This window comes from Aotus nancymaae, unplaced genomic scaffold, assembly GCF_030222135.1.
Source record: "Aotus nancymaae isolate 86718 unplaced genomic scaffold, 86718_ANA_hifiasm-v0.15.2.pri h1tg000006l, whole genome shotgun sequence".
Taxonomy (NCBI): domain Eukaryota; kingdom Metazoa; phylum Chordata; class Mammalia; order Primates; family Aotidae; genus Aotus; species Aotus nancymaae.
Genome location: NW_026988417.1, coordinates 97185030 through 97202523, shown reverse-complemented (window position 1 = coordinate 97202523; position 17494 = coordinate 97185030). Strand labels below are relative to the sequence as shown.

At 45.0% G+C, this 17494-nt stretch overlaps 1 protein-coding gene across 4 annotated transcripts in view; it reads right to left on the bottom strand.

Moving 5' to 3' along the window:
- ENPP6 (ectonucleotide pyrophosphatase/phosphodiesterase 6) overlaps positions 1 to 17494 on the bottom strand; it is a 245630-nt gene that overhangs the window by 181636 nt on the left and 46500 nt on the right. For 3 of the 4 annotated variants that reach the window (XM_012472543.3, XM_064369857.1, XM_064369863.1), the window contains one exon: positions 2427 to 2534. The gene's annotated coding sequence lies outside the window, so the exon portion shown is untranslated. Of the gene's footprint in view, positions 1 to 2426; positions 2535 to 10646; positions 17329 to 17494 lie in introns of those variants that run through there. The other variant, XR_001110630.2, reaches the window with a different exon arrangement.

Below are 17494 nucleotides of genomic sequence, written 5' to 3'. Positions count from 1 at the left end.
TTTCCTGGCCCCACAGACGCATCAACAATGGACACTTTTGTGCTAGAATCTCATCCCTCCTCCAACAAAAAGCATTCATTGAGATAAAATAAAAATGTCCTTTGTGACTCTACAGTTTCGGCTACTCTTCACTTCTCAGTCACTGTGAGCCAAAACCAGAGTCCTGACTCCTAGGAAGCTTCAGAGCTTGATGCGGCTTCCTGCCTGGGTTTCCAGAAAAAAATTTGCACACATTCCTCTGTCTCCACACCTATTCAATCTGTAAAAGTTGCTCAGCAGAAACCCCACCATCCAATTCCTGTCTGTGGCTGTCGTAAAGGCAGCTGTCCTGGAGGTCAGGGGAGTCCTGCTCCCTCCCACTTTCTGTTCCTGAGCTCCAGGCCTCCAGGCAGGAGGCCTCCCAGACACCATGGTGGCACTTGAGATCAGGTCTCCAGACATGACATTCCCCGAACACCACTTGTGCACAAGCTCTTCTTTCTTTTTCCCTTTTCCCTTTCCCTTTCCTTTCCTTTTTTTGTCTTTCTTTCTTTTGGCAGGGTCTCCCTTTCTTTCTTTCTTTCTTTTTCGAGGCAGGGTCTCCCCCTGTCTCCCAGGCTGTAGTGCAGTGGTGCGATCTCAGCTCACTGCAACCTTGACCTCCGGGGCTCAAGCAATTCTCCTACCTCAGCATCCCAAGGGACTACAGGTGTGCACCACTATGCCTGGCTAACTTTTGGACTGTTTGCAGAGATGCAGTCTCAGGCTATCTGTCTGCCTTAGGCTCCCCAAATGCTGGGGTTACAGGTATGAGCCACCATGTCAAGCAACAAACTCTTACAGCAGAAAGATGAACACCCCCAGGGAACACTGGCCTAGTGATTGGCCAGATACTCTACCAATCACTTTTCAAGAGTTTTCTCATTTAACCCTCGAAAGAACACTCTGAGGAATAACTGTTCTTAGTCCATTTTACAGATGAGGGAACCGAGGCTTAGGTGAAATGACTTGTCCCACACCACACAATTACTCAGCAGGGGAGTCCAAGTGTGAACTCAAAGCTGACACTAAGCTGTGTTCTCATAACATTCACAGAAACTCCGGGTGAGGGCGACAAGAGCTGAGCTCAGGTGCCTGGCTTCTGCACTCTCAGGAGGAGGCGTCAGCACGGGCACCCTTCAGATCAGGCCTCTTGCTCACAAACATCTGGCCATGGAAACAAGCTGGCAAAAAGGTTGGTTTTTTGCTTCTCTACGTTTTGTTATAAGCATGTGGTGAAGTGACCATGTTTAGCATTAATGAATGTGAGTGGTCTTGGGAATCTAAATATGATACGTTTCTAAATTGCGACCAACCAACTTACAGGGGGCATTTTGGTCTTTAACCTGTTTATGAAACCAGACACTTCCTGAACTTTCCTCGGAAGGAAGAGAGGAATGAGCATTTACTGGATGCTAATTAAGTGCTGTTCACATTACTGGAATGCTTCTCCCTGATCCACCAGCCCCAGGAGAAAGGCCCTGCCTTCATTTTGCAGGCGAGGAAATGGAGGCTCAGAGGAAATAGTTTACCTTCCCCCAGGAGCGGCAGAACCAAGAGCCAGCCCCAAGTCCACTCAAAGCCTGGATGTCACCGTGGGTCCTGAGTGGCGGGCCTGGTCCCCATCTGGGCATCCTGGGCCGGGGCGGAAATCTGCGGGCCTCCTGAGCCCTATCCCAAGGACACTGAATCGCATGGTCAGGCTCCCAGCTCAGCGCAGCCTTGACTCTCGGCTCTGTGTATTTAGCAGCCTGGCCCCAGAATCAAAGCCACTGTTGAAGACATTCAGTATGAAGGAGACTACCTCAGGCCAGTGACAGATTCTCTCCTGGACCAAACTCGATGGAGGCTCCCTCGAGCCCGCCTCAGCTAGGCCTCAACCCTGGCCTAGAAAGCCTTGGACAAACATGGCTTCTTACAGCTCAAGGCCACATCCCTAGGTGACCCCAGCCCCCTTAGGAGCCTCCCAAGGACACCTGAGGCTGCCAAACAAGTTTGCCATTTGCTCCAGCCAACGCCTGGAGGTCAGGCCCCTGGGCCCCAGCCTGTGAGGGAGGGTATTAGCAAACCCAAGTGGGTTTCTCGTGGACCAAGCCCCCTCTGCTTTTTGTAAGTTTCCACTTCTCCGACCCCACTGAGCCCTGCTTACCCCCTCCCGGTTCTCTCACCCTCTCTCTTTAAAACGCCCAGTCTCTACTGCACAAATCAAACTAGAGTTCAGTTCGCGCAGGGCCTTCTCCCTATTGCAATAGTATATTACAATCTGTCTTTACCACTTACCTAGCATCTGCCTTGGTTTATCTTTCAGACCAATGGCTGGGGCAGGCAGAGCTGCTGCTCGGTGACCATCCCTCTCAACACTCCACTGCCCACACCTTAACACCGGCCCTCGGAACCACTCAACTCACCCTGAGTTCCCAGCAGCCTCCTGACTTCTGTCTCTTCCACAGCCCTTCCTTGATGTGCGCTTCTCAATTCCAGAAGGAAAATAGGAGTCACCTGAGTTGGGCTGAGGCCTGAAATAGAAAAGTGATTGGGCCTGTTAAGTGTTCCAGGTTACTGAAATAGCCCATCCAAGCCCTGCTCTTTCCTGAGTTTATTAAAGGAATTGGGGACAGCTCTGTGCCTTTCCAGAGTCTAAGAACTGGGTGCTGCAGAGAAAGGAGATGTTACTGGGAGCACTGGCTACCACATCAAAGGTGCTGCTGGGTTCCAGAAGCTTGGGGCAGCTTCTGTGGGGATCAGTGCCCACCAGTGGAGAAGAGGACTCCAGTTGGGAAGGAAACAGAGCAACTGGGCTCTCGGTCACCCTTGCAGGGGAGGAATTCTTCTTCACTTAAGTCTTAGCTGCCCACTCTTCAAAACCACTTCAGGTATCTGCAGTGTACAGGGAGCCAGCTGGGAGTTTCCACGGGAGTTGGGGAATTTCCAGATAACATTTCCTCTGGAGCTGTGCATGAGACCTGATAGGTCTAATGCTTTAAAAGTTTTCAGAAGAAGAGTTAGGTGTTCAGTTTTGTTATGGCATCATTTTTACTTTGTGATGAATGTATGGCAGTCACACCCCACCATCTAAGCCAAGCTTTTCCCTGTGCATTTGGGCGAGTACTTTGAGTCTCAAGACTAAAGGGTGTTGATATAGTTTCACTCTGTCTCCACCCAAATCTCACCTTGAATTCTAATAACCCCCACATGTCAAGGGTGAGTCCAGATAGAGAAAAGTGAATCGTGGGGGCAGTTTCCCCCATGCTGTTCTCATAAGGTGAGTTCTTACAAGATCTAATGGTTTTATAAGGGGCTTCCCCTTTCACTCCAAACTCATTCTCTCTCTTGATGCCCTGTGAAGAGTGCCTTCCGCCATGATTGTAAGTTTCCTGAGGCCTCCCTACCCATGCAAAACTGAGTCAATTAAACCTCTTTTCTTTATAAATTATCCAGTCTTGGATATTTCTTCATAGCAGCATGAGAATGGAGTAATACAGGTGTTCATCCGTAAGGTGATATTATTGGAATCATTACATCCAAAGTATCTTTAAACTCTGAAACAATATTTGTTTATTTCATGTTTTTATATTTTCCAGGCACTGTGCAGGGCAAATAATTGCAGCATACAAAGTGAATTATAGAAAACCTTACATGTGGGTCTTGGGGAATTCTTGGACTTTTTCTCCCACTTTAGGACCCACTTCCATGTGCCATTGTATCTTAAAAAAAATAATAAAACCAACTCAAAAAGCAGAGGGCAAAGTTGTAACCCATCTCAGCAAAGGTTTATCAAATTCCATTCATCACAGAAGCTGTTCTTTAAAATGTTTCATCTTTTTCCTTTCTTCCTTCACAATTTTATATTTTTTTTCCTTTCCACTTAAGGAACCCTTCTATCGTGTCTTTGCTTATGCTAAGCTTTTTCATATCTACAGCTCTTCCAATTATTATTAAAAGGCAAGATGAAGACAGGAAGATTTTGTATACTTGTCTCTGTCATATAGTATATGAATGCATGCCAGATGCAGTGGCAGAAACCCGTAGTCCCAGCTACTCAGGAGGCAAAGGCAGGTGATTGGCTTGAGCCTAGGAGTTCTGGGCTATAGTGTGCTGTGCCCATTGGGTGTCTGCACTAAGTTCATCATCAATATGGTGACCTTCTGAGAGTGGGGAACCACCAGGTAGCCTAACAAGGGTTGAACCTGCCCAGGTTAAAATGGAACAGATAAGAACTCTGTGTTGATAAGTAGTGAGATCAAACCTGTAAGTAGCCTCCACACTCCAACCTAGGCAACATAGTGAGACCCTGTCTCTAGAAAGATAAAATAAAATAAACCTTTTAAAAAAATAAATGTAAATTCACATGTAATGATGCCTTTCTTGGAGATTGTTTTACTTAAAGAACTGGCAACATAAATCCTTGACCTTTCAACACAGAGTTTCTCTAGTTTTTTTTTTTTTTTTCAGTATTTTAGACCACTGCTTTTCAAATGTTAATGTACATTGGTATCTCCTGCAGATCCTGATAAAATGCGATTTTGATTCAGTAATTCTGGAGTGGGGCCTACGATTCTGTGTTCCTCAAAGGCCTCCAGACGATGGCCAGTGCTACTGGTTCTTAGACTTCACTTCGAATGGCAAGATTTATATTATCTCATTTTTTTCTAACTTTCCCCAAAACACTTCAGTGCAGTTGTTAAGATTATTTTTGTTGTTGCAATTCTCATGTTACATACAGGCAATTCAGGAATCTGCTTGGCCCATGATTTCACCTTTGAAGACAGGGTTAGAGTTATCCAGCCAATGATGCTCTGTTGGAGAAGGTGCCACATGGGCACTGTCTTTCTAAGACAGATAGGGGCACAGTGACAGGGGACACTATTTAGAACATTTCTATATGGGTCTTTAATGAATCAAGAATCTGGTTACTGTTTAAAAAAGTGTCTTGAATGGGTTTGTCAGAAGAGCCAAGCAGCCTCTGTTTGGAACAGTTCTCAAATGGCATGATTGTAGCATGAGGCAGGGAGAGTATGAATGGCTTCTTTTCAGGAAAAGAAAAAAGGCAAAGGGCTTGAAGTAATGGGGAGCCACTGGGCTAATCTTTCAGCTGAGTCTGCCCAGCTCTCATTAGCATACCCTCCTTATAGGTATGAACTGAAAAGGGAAGTCGAAGGATTGTGCCTACAGAAGGGACTAGGGGACCTGGAGAACTGAGGACCTGGGATTAGAGCCTGATATTCAATAAAGGACTCAAAGTCAGTGATCCAAGTACTGACCAAGGAATATTAGAAAAGGAAAAACAGAGACCAGCTGCATTCTTAGATGCTATTAGAAATCAAAGCATGTGTAGCTGAGGGGTGCTCTGAGACCCTCTGAATCTGACCCTGTGTTTGAAGATAAAGAAACTAACATTCAGGAAGTTGGATGACTTGCTCAAGCTCATAATATTAGGTAGGGCTTTTAGCTGGCTTTTGAACTAGTGGTCACAAGCTCTTTGCAACTAATTTGTTGTTTCTCGCATTAATTAACTCAAACACATTTAATTAGATATAAAAATTGTTGCCATGAATTAATTTCAATTCTGGTTTTGAAATTATGCAAGGCAGTTCCCAGGAAAAATGTCAGCAATAAAGGCCATAGTTTTGTCCCCGGAGCTCAGCTGTGGCACCTGTGGGCAGCTACATAATTTGAAGTTTGAACAAAAGTTATCTGACAAGGAATTTGGAGGAAAGAGACTTTATTCCAGTGAACAGTTTGGAAACTGAGGGGCTGCTGTCTCCTTGTATAAGAAAGGTGTAGCCAGGAGCGGTGGTGCATCCTTATAATCCCAGCTACTCAGGAGGCTGAGGCAGGAGAATCGCTTGACCCAGGAGGTGGAGGTTGCAGTGAGCCAAGATCGTGCCACTGCGCTCCAGTCTGGTGACAAAGCAAGACTCCATCTAAAAAGAAAGAGAGAGAGAGAGAGAGAGAAGGAAGGAAGGAAGGAGGGAAGAAAGGAGGAAGGAAGGAAAGAAAAGAAAAGAAAGGTATTCATTTCAGAGAACAAAGAGAGGGTTTGGCTTTTGTAGAGAAAGTTTCCTCCGAGGTTCTAAATCAGGTCTGTTTATTTAAATAAAGGATTCAACTTGCTTAGTTCTAATTGGTCAGTGCAGTTGAGTTCTGATTGGTTGACACAGCTAAGCCCTGATTGGCCAAGGTGGATGAGCTCTGATTGGTTGGTTCAGGCAAGCTCTGAAAGTCCAGAGTTAAACAGAGGTGTAGGTTTTCCCAGAACTCAGAGTACTTGTGTGACCTCTAGCCAGCAAAGGTCCACTTGGCTGTGTTATAAATTTAGGTCCAGTGAGCAGCTCAGGATCTGTTTTGAAGGATTGGCTCTTTCAGGTGCACAGTTCACAGAAGCATGGTTGGCTTGTTCACACAGGGACACATTTCTTCACAGAGAATCAATCATACACCCCTGAGCATATTAACCCCTACTGCCCATTAAGTAGATGATAATATTCTTATTTTACAAATAAGGAAACTGAGACTCGGAATAAGGAAATTGTTGCAGGTCACACATCTGCATTGGGATTCAGCCCCAGCTCTGCACACTCCTGTGTCCCTTCCACCCACTGCCTGGCCCCCAACCTGCTGTTTCCTCCTGGGTGTGCCGAGAGCACTGACCAGGTGCTCTGGGGACAGGACTTGGTTTTCTAAAGTGCTGGGAGAAGAAGGAGAATTCAGAGAGAAATGGGATCTGACGCTTGGCTTATGGGAGAAGCAAGATAAAGGGAGGTCAAAGGCAGGAGAAGCAATGGGAAGGTGTCTGCCTGGTGACCAGTGGTCGCTGCACAGCTGCTCCTCTCTGCTGTTTCAGCAAACGGATCATGCAAGGTACTTTCCAGCAACTGTTTTAGACTTGTTTTTGATGAGCTGAAGCAGCAGCAGGTATGTGGGTGGTGGGAGCCCCCTTTTTCACTTGTCTTTCTCTCTTTCCTTGTCGTGGGCTCAGGGGCCATAAGCCACCCATTCATCAGCCAAAGAATGAAGCAGATCTTGAGAACACTCAGGTTGTGCTACCATTTCTGTAACTGCTCGAGGCTTGCCACCCTTTGGCAGACTGGAGTGGAGCCCTTCAGGGGAAAGGCAGTACCCAGCATTACCGTGTCATTTCTGCCTGTTGCAAACCATCATGTTGAATTTCTGTTTATGTCTGTAGTAAGATAATCTGCTGGAAAGCAGATTTCTATTGAGAGGGTTTTCTGGTTTTCTTAGTAGGTCAAAAACCAAATTAGATGACCCAGATCACAGGCCCAGATCAGTTTAGAGAAATCCCCCTAGTCCTTCAATGACATCCATAGCAGGAGGTTCTGACGTGGAGGAAATGGACAGCCTGCGTTTTCTGGAATGGAGAGGTCGCAGGAGGAAAGGAAAGAGAGAGCGAGATCAAGGATGACTATATCTGGGGTTTCGGTGTACCCCTTCTCTCAGGACAGAACCAGCTCTCAAGCAGAAAGAGAGAGGCTTTAGAAACACCCACATCCGTGAGCCTGGGAACCTTGGTTGTCCACTTTTCTGAGCAGCGGAAGGGGAAGTTTCTGGTCCCAGCGAATTCTAGCTCAGCACCACATACAAAATAGTGCAAGTGGATGACAGTTAAACCCAAGGCAGGGCTGTAGGGTGCAGGGGCCTGCCTGTGGCACCCTGGAGTCCTGACAGTTCCCCGAGCCACATGATGGGCACACAGCCACGCTGAGAATGCCTTGGCACACAGGGATCTCGGATGGCTTCAAACGAGCCTTAGTGAATCAGACATCAGAAAACAGTTGCCAGGTCCTCAGGCTCCACCAGGGCCTGCAGTGCGTCACCCTAAAAGGCCAGAGGAGGCCAGCCACACCTCAGAGGGCAACGGTGCAGGAAGAAGCCCAACCCAGCAGCTTTGTTGCACAGACGGGTGTGTAAGTGCAGGCGTGTAAATACGAAATGGACCTCACTGTCTACTCTGTTGTGAGTTTACCTAAGCCACGCCTCTCCTCTCTAACGAGGGTGAACAAACATCGCCTGCTGTCCTGGCATAATTATTAATAACACTCTCTTTCTCTCTCAAACACATCTCGGATTGATCTGACATGAGTGGTTAAAAAATAAATATTATAAAATAAGGTGGATGCTGTGATTCCAAGTCATAACGAGAAAAACTCACTTCTGCATGTAAGGTTCCTCTATGCAGGAAGCGTATTTGGAAGGACACTGCTAACTGTGGTCACCTGGAGATGGGCTGGGGACACGGGCAGTGCTGTGTTATTTTTATGTGCATTGCATGCCAAACCAGGCACTTGTTTCTAAAAATGAGAAAAGTGCCCGTTTTGGAGGATTATTTATAATGGTCACTCTATCCAGAGCGCCGGTCTCACCTTGCAGTGGAGCCAGGGAGGGCAATCAAATCCGAATGCCTGCACATTTCTGCTAAGGGGCCGAGTGTTTGCTTTAAACTGGAACCGTTTTTGTTATTGCAAACCGAGTACGTTTACCAGCTCATGCTAAACATAGTTTAGTTTGTTTTTGCTATTACCCAGTGGGCATGGGCTCACGGGGAAAATCAGAACGGCGAAGGGGATGCAGAATCAACATCTGTGCAGTAGACAGAAATCATAGTATTTGTTTGCTGGAGCATGAGCTGCTTCATTTCTATTTTCAGAGTTTCACTTTGGGTCCACAATGGGGCCTATAACCAGTGCTGGAGGTTCCCAGCCAATGAGAGTGCAGGGGCACGTGGTGTCTCGCAGATGGTGACAGGTGGGGACTCTGCCCCTTCACTCTTGGAGGTCAGGTAAGGCTGAGCGGCTGCAGCCCCATGAGCAGTCAGTCCTTTTTTAAAAAAAGTAAGAACGATGGCCTTTATTTGTTAAACTTTTTTTTGGTGGGGGAGTAACACAAGAAAGGATCATTGTGACGCTAAGCCTCCAGTGCCACCAGACTCAGGGTTGCCAGGTAGGCAGGGTCACAGCTGAGCACCCCGTTGTGCTGGTCCAGGCACTGGCCCCGTGTCCTGACCTTGGGTTTGAATCTCAGGGTCGGCTACATGTGTTGGTGTGATTTCAGGGCACACCCACGGAACGTGCTGCTCAGGTGCTGGGCCCGGGGAAGCCACGTGCCTCAGTCCTGCGGAGTTGTTCTGGCATCGTGCACAGCCTGAGTGGTGGCTTGGAGAGTGGGCAGCACCCCCGACTCCACGGGTGTCTGCAGGCACTAGGCCTCACGTTCGGGTTCTCTGGCATCTGCCAAACTGAGCATCACCGGACCCAGACCCGTTACAGCCATGCTAAGCTTGCCGGTGAGTGGCGTTGCTGAGGACGGCATGGGGCGGCTTTCTAGGGCAGGAAGCCAGGGAAGAGGCTCTCAAAACGTGGTCCCGGGACTGTTCTCTGTTTCCCTCTGCCATCCAGACGCCCGCTGCCAGGACCCCTCTGCCAGGCTCCCACGGCTGCCCAGGAGCTTGGCCAGATCAGCCTGCTGCTTTTCCTCAAACGTCACCCTGGCCAGGAATGCCCCCGCCCCTGCTCCTCCCTTTCTCGGGACAGACACTCTTCCTTAGGTCAAGTAATTCCTGTGCTTCCAAAAGCACCACGAGTCTCTTGTCCACCCTAAGCAGGAACAGGGAGATTGCAGTGTGAGAGGCGTCCTCCCGTGGCCTAGGTAGGAGGATCGGTGTGCAGGAGCCTCCCCGCTGACCCCTGCGGCTGGATGAATGTGTCATCTGTTGCGTGTGCTGTGACATGGAGGAGGTTGGGAAGCACTCCCCAGTACTGTTTCACACCAAACGACACCGTGGACTGCCAGCTCAAAAGCACAGGCAACAAAACCGAAAACAGACAAAAGCTGCCTATTAAATTAAAGAGCTTGTGCACAGCCAAAGAGACAATCAACAGAGTGAGCAGATGACCAACAGCATGGGAGAAAATACCTGCAAACCATTCATCCAGCAAGAAACCAACATCCAGACTATACAAGGAGCTCAAACACCTCAACAACAAAAAGACAAATAATCCCATTAAAACGTGTGCAAAAAAGGAATAGAAGTTTTTCAAAAGAAGACATATGCATGGCCTACAGGTATAGGAAAAGACGCTCTACATCACCAATCATCAGGGAAATGCAAATCAAACTGCAATGAGATAGCATCTTACCCTGACAGAACGACTATCATCAAAAAGACAGAAAATAACAGATGCTGGCAAGGATGCAGAGAAAAAAGAACTCATACCCTATTGGTGGGAATGTAAATTAGCGCAACCTCCATGCAAAAGAGTATGGAGAGTTTTCAGACTAAAAATAGAACCACCATTGGATCCAGCAACTCACTATGGGTATCTACACGAAAGAAAAGAAATCAATTTATCAAAAAGATACCTTCACTCATATATATATATATATATATATATATTTTTTTCTTTTTTATTGTACTTTAGGTTCTGGGGTACATGTGCAGATCATGCAGGATTGTTGCATAGGTACATACATGGCAATGTGGTTTGCTGCCTCCATCCCCCTGTCACCTACATCTGGCATCTCTCCCCATGTTATCCCTCCCTGACCTCCCCACCCTACACTGTCCCTCCCTTGCCCCTGCCAACAGACCCCAGTGTGTGATGCTCCCCTCCCTGTGTCCATGTGTTCTCACTGTTCAACACCCGCCTAGTCATTCACATATTTATTGTAACGCTAGTCACGATAGTAAAGATACAGAATCAACCTAAGTGTCCATCAATGGAAGAAAATCCACTAGATAAAGAAAATGGGTTATTTACACAATAGAATACAATTTGACCATCAAAAAGAATGAAATAATGTCTTTTGCAGCAGCATGGGTGAAACTGGTGGTTATTATCTTAAGTGAAACAAGCCAGACACAGAAAGTCAAATATCTTATGTTTTCACTCATAAATGGGTCTAAAAACTGTGTCCACATGTATATAGAGAGTGGAATGATAGACAGTGGAGCCTCAGAAGGGTGCGGGGGCAGGAGTGGGTAGATCACAAGAAACTGCCTGATGGATGCAGTGTATGTGATCTGGGTAACGGGTACCTGAAAACCCTGGCTTGGCCCCTGTGTAATCGATGCATGCAACAAAATAGCACCTGTACACTATACATTTATACACATTTCTTTAAAAAGCAAAAGAAATGCATCCCCCCAAAAATGACATTGTGTCAAGGGTTACTCTGTAGGTTAGGGTGTCAGTAGAAGCAAAATTATACCTAAACCTGATAGCATTCTGGTTCACATGTTTGTGACTTCATGGCAGCAGGTAGACCTCAGACCCTTCCTCCAGCCCTATCAGATAGATGCCCACACAGGTAAGAATAAAGGAAGAACCAGGATCTGTAGAAGCTGCCATCTGGGGATCCCCTGTAATGGTTGTCTCTTCCCCAATGCTCTGAATTCCTTTTTCCAGGAGGAAGATGTACGTTAGTCAAGTCGCCTGAAGTTTAGTATTGGGAGAAGGAAAGGGGAATTAACATTTATGAAGAACCAAAAATAGATGCTACTTGTGTTCTGCATGCTTGACTCTCAATTTAACCTTTTAGCTACTCTGTGATGTCCCATGTTTCATCAAATCTGAGACAAGTCCCCCCCAACCCACAATTTGACATCTGACAATATTTGCCAAGTAACTTTGAGCAACGTTAAAATAAAACTTCTAAGTAATAAGAAACCATTGTATTATAATTTAGTTGGCATTGGTACGCAAGCAAGTCAAAGAAATGCAAATCCAAAATAAAAATCCAAGTAAAAGTGCCAGCAGCAAAACTTACAGTGACTAGACAGAAAGTCCTAGCGGCAATCGCACAACACTTTTAGGCCGTAGGAACAAAATGGCCGTGACGAGGAGGCAAGGGAAGTGATGAACCAGATGTGCTCAGCAGCATTTCTCAAGGAAGAGACAGAAGTTGGCTGATTTTCCATCATTGTTCAGCCAGTTTAAGAGCCAGAACCAGAAGTTTTGGTTTCTCAATGGGTTATTTTTAAAATCCTGCATCACCGAAGTTGTTGATAACAATTTTAGGAAAAACTAGCCAAAACTTAGAAATGAGGCAGAGGGAGGGCAGCACACCCTCTCAACATCGGGCAGACCACTTATCGTCTAAGGGAATGTGCTGGGGTTTTTTTGGTTGCTGTTTGTTTGTTTTTGAGACAGAGTCTCGCTCTGTCCCCCAGACTGGAGTGCAGTGGTGCCATCTTGGTTCATTGCAACCTCTGCCTCCCAGGTTCAAGCCATTCTCCTGCCTCAGCCTCCTAAGTAGTTGGGATTACAGGCACGCTCCACCACGCCCAGCTAATTTTTGTATTTTTAGTAGAGACGGGGTTTCACCATGTTGGCCAGGCTGGTCTCAAACTCCTGACTTCAGGTAATCTGTCCACCTCAGCCTCCCAAAGTGCTAGGATTGCAGGGTGAGCCACCACGCTCGGCCAGGAATGCACTGTTGTTTGATTTGCTACCTTCTACTGGGTGAAGGTTCCTGTTTTGTGAAGTTACACGTTCACTTACAGATTTGTCTGCTATATGCAAATGACTTTTGTCTAATGAAAAAGATAACCCTAAAGATACATTTGATTGTCCTATGGGACATTAACCAGTCTTGTTTCTAACGTAGCAACCTTATTCCAACATTTCTCTTGAGAGACAAAGTCTTGCTGTGTCACCAGCTGGAGTGTAGTGGTGTGATCATGGCTCACTGCAACCTTGAGTCACTCCTGGGCTCAAGTGATCCTCTCACTTCAGCTTCCTGAGTAGTTAGGACTACAGGCACATGCCAGCACGCCTGGCCCAATATGTTTTCTCCCTTCCCATATAACCCAGTTCCTCTAATCGTCCTCTGAACCAACTTCAGGCTCCTTCTGGCTCCCTCATTAATCTCTGACATGTGTTCATTCAAGATTTTCAAGACGGTCTTGTTTCATAACTTTTTGAAAAGCATAGGTATCAAAAACTAAGTAGAAGAGGAATTCAAAAGAGTTAGACTCTGAATGTTAAGGAATTTTAGGAGTACCTTAGCTGATTTATTTTACATTCACTTTCTTTTCAGGTTTGCAAAAAGATGATTATATAATTAAAAATACAACTAAGTCAAAAAAAGAATGTTCAGGAAATTTACGGTAAAAATTCTAAGTAATAAGAAACCATTGCATTATAATTTCGTTGGTGCTAGAACACAAGCAAGTCAAGGAAATGCGAATTCAAATGAAGCAGAAAGGGAAATTATCTACAATTTTGGTGAGGATTGAGGAAAATAATAATAATCTAGTACTTCAAACCCAGAGGAGTGAACTACTAATCATTTGGAGGGCATGGACTTTACTGGAAAGGCGGATATAATTAGTCTCCTATGTCCCACCAGTGTCACAGGGGAGGATGGTGCAACAGACCCATGAGCAACCTCCAAGCATTGAGTCAGGAAACACAGTGGACTTGGGTTGGGTTGATCTAATGCTCTAGGGTAAGTGTCTTGTAATGCCAGAAAAATTTGGAATAATATGTAAATCAAACCTATAGTATTATTATTATGGTGTTACATTTCAGCGTAATCTGTGTTTATTTGGAATTTAATATATCCACAGTGTTAAAGATAACTTGCCCTATTGAAGGCTATAATCAATGAGTCTTATAATTCTAATGTCAAGTGTTTTTCAGTTATTTACATTTGTGATATTAAATTGAAAGCATACATTTTTAAAATTTGAAAACAATATATGGTCGTCTCAGCAACTTAACACATAAGCTTTATTTATAAGTTTATTGTATATATTTTTAAAAGTTATTCAAGTATTTGGGGAAGCTTCTCAGTCAGATTCCCTTGAAAAAAATCCAAATGTAATAAATTTGTAAAGGAAATGTCAGTATTTGAGGGGATCCCACAGCAAACTTAATTAGCCCCCTTAAATATCATAAGTGTACTTTTTCCATTTTTTATATTCAGATTTCTTTTTAAATATTTCCATTTCAGATTGACAGACTTTCCCAAATACCAAACATGATTGTTGAAATTCACTTTCCTAATAGATAAAGTCATAAGATTTAGAAGTTGAACCTTATAAACTTAAGAATTAACTTCAATAAGTTGAATATTAATTTTTCAAATCAAAATAGTCCCTGAATAATCTTTTCCACCTAAAAGGACTCCCCCAAGGATCACAGATGCCCACATTCACTTTTGGGTAGAGAAGGCGGAGGCCAGGCCCACTCATCACCACTGACTCTTTCAGAGCCTCAGTGGGTAAAAGGAGTGTGTCCTCATAATCAGAGCTGCTCTATTTGGGATCTCTCCTTGCTCCTCCCTTCATGATCTTGCTTTCCTTTCAGTCCTAAAGATTCAAACATGTGGTGTCAGTGTTGCTCAAAAGCACAGACTGATTCCCAGGGTCAGGCTGTGAATTGTTTAACTAAATCCATCGACAATTCACCCAGAAAGGCTTTTAACATGTATGTTTGCAGACCTAAACACAGAAGGAAAGCAAATTGTTATTGAGATCTTCAAAGCAGACGTGCAGGTTTCACCAGTTCTTCCGTGTGCCCTGGGCAGGTCTGCAAGTCTGCTGGATCCTGGCACACAGCGGCCCTCCTGCCCAGCCGCCCGGTTCCTGAGCTTCTGCTCCATGCTAGAGTCCACTTGTAAAACAAACAAAGGTTTTGAATTCTTCCTCCCCTTCACCACAGGTAAGCACTTCATGCAGGTAGAAAAGCGGGAGGAGGAAAAGGTATTGAAACGCAATAGGAAAAAAAATGAACAAATGGAAATAGTGAGTTGAACTCATTTCTGACACTTGGCGTTTGCCTCCTGCAGCAGAAACGCGTCTTCCTTGTTTCTCTCCTTCAAATCTTCCACTTCTCTATCCTCAAACTCATGCAGGGATTTGAATGTGTTGGGTGATTGGTTTCATTGCTGATTTTAATTTTTTTAAACCATAACTGCCTTGTGCTTAGATGCCTGATTAGTTTTCAGCTGGGTTTACAAATCTTGCCCTCTTCCCGGCCTCGTCGTTCTGACCTTCTACCCTCCACCTGTGCATGGCAGGGCACAGATGCCCTTGCGTCCCAGCACTGCTGCGGAAGGCAGTTAGAAAAAAAACCTCATTGTCACTTGTAAAAGCAGAAATCAAGCTCTCTCTCTCTCCCCGCCCTTTACCCACCCACCCCCTTTTTCTGTTCTCTCTCCTTTCTCTCTGTTCCTTTTCTGTAATGTCAAATCTATTCCACTGAGCAGTTGCTCTTTGACTAATTCTGAAACTTAATTTTCTAACATTCATTCTTGACTTTCAAAGAGGAAACTTCCATTTTGAGTGACATTTCTCATGACTAAATGAATGCGGACCTGTTTCTCAATACGTCAAAGGAAAGGGTATTCACAACCTAGCCTTGCTCTCGGGAGGTGATGGGGGTGCTTCTTACTCCGTGGAGGAATGAAGAGTCGAGCCGGGAATGCACACCGCTGTCCAGCACAGCAGAAGGCCTCTGTGCTCAGCAGGTTCTCCTCTCTGGTCTGGAAAGATCTCCCAGCACGTGGAGGCCATTGTCCTTGGCCTGACCCAGCCCCTGCTCAAGCAGTTAGAGGGTGTATATAAACGATTCAGCATATACGTGTGTGTGTGTGTCACACATATATATATGCTGCATCGTTTTTATTTGTGAGGCTGAGTGGTGCACAGATGTTAACATGCTGTACGTTCACTTGGCAGTATGTCTTGGAGACATTTCCACGTCAACAACATGAAGATCTGCAACTGGCATGTGCAATTCCGTAATAAGGATAAGCTGACATTTATTGAGCTATTTGCTTATCCCTGGGTACGTGGGCTGTGTTTGGCTTTTGCTAAGACAGACAATGCGGCACTCGATCTTCACCTTGTGCACGTGTGTAAATGTCTCTCTGGGGAGATCCCAAATGTGGAGTTGTTAGGTCATAAAGGAGAAACATTTCTTATTTTAACAGAAACTGCCAAACTGCTCACCAAAGTAGCTGTTAAATAACACTCTCACTGGAGAGCAGCTGAGGGCACGTGTGCCACCATGGCCTTGCCCATGCTTTAGATGATCAAACTTTTGATTGTTGCCACTTTGATTAAAAATGGAAACTTGTGTTTTATTCACATTTCCTTAATTTCTAGTGAGGGTAAGCATCTTTTCAAGTATGTTGGTCATACATTCTTTTTCTAGCCATGTGCAGAAAACAGAAACTGGGCCCCTCCTGATACCTTTCTCCTTGTTAGAGAAAGTTTGCCCTGGCTTTACCAATTTCCTGGAAGTCTGTATTTTCTAGGTATAAGCTTACTCATCGGGAAGGAAGAGAACCTATCCTTTCACCTCAAGAACAAGAAAGCTAGTAGGTAATATAGTACACGAAATGAAAATGGTGTGTGCGCTAAACTTCAGGTGAACCAGCAAGAGTGTTTTACAGCACATGCTCTAACTTGGAATCATTCAGTGGGTCCAAATCCCAGCTCCACCCTCACTGATGGACATCAGGTTCAACGTTCCAAATTTTAGCTCTTCTCATCTGTAAAATGGCAATTATATGAGTACCTACGTTTAAGGCAGTGGCGAGGATTAAGTGAATTGGTCCACCTATGGATGCTGGCACAGCAGGCATTTTATGTATAATGTCTCTAATCATTATTTCTCCATCTCAGAATAGAGGCAGATCTCCATGGGTGGAGTACCCTTCCCAAAGTAGCTGGAGGAGACACCTTAGGTCCTACGAATCTCTTCCAAAAGACTCTTGTTATATAGGAGTCCTATATAGTTAAAAGGGCTTCTCTTGTTTGCTCTGGATGTGACATCAGGTTTAAGAAAAAGCTCACTACTGTTCAGGAGCCTGGCAACCATGCATTACCCAACAACGGTTACCATGGCTGCAAGGAGGAATCAGACAGCAAGCCCCCAGCAGTGTTTATTGAAGAAAGGGAAGTCAATAGCTGCTGGAGTTAACAAGTGACTGTTATTTACAGACAGGAATAGTATTTGCAGACAGGAATGACTGCAAAATGCAGAGAAGGACACAGCCATGCCCTTCCATGGAAGTCACAGCACATCTCAACACACCGAGAAGCCATCCACGACAGGAAAATACGATGAAGGTCTCCTTTCTTCCACATTGTGGGTGATGTTCTGCCATAAGGTCACTATGTTCTATAGTTGACTATGTTCTCAGCATTTTAGAGACAGATTTTCTCACGAAGACCGGCTCAGATTGTTAGATTAATTGTAAGAATTGTGGAAATGGGAGGAAGAATTCATGAAGGATGCCTCCTGTATTGAGTTGTTTTCATTGATAAATGTTTGTGATCTGTAAAATGGGGATATCAACAATTACTTCAGGAAAATGAGCTTTATTTGGGCAGATTTGGCTTTGAATTCTGTCTCTAGCTCTTAGAGATTGTATGACAGCTGTGATTTAATATCTGAGTCTCTAATTTCTCATCTGCAAACTGAATATAACACTTATACTGAAT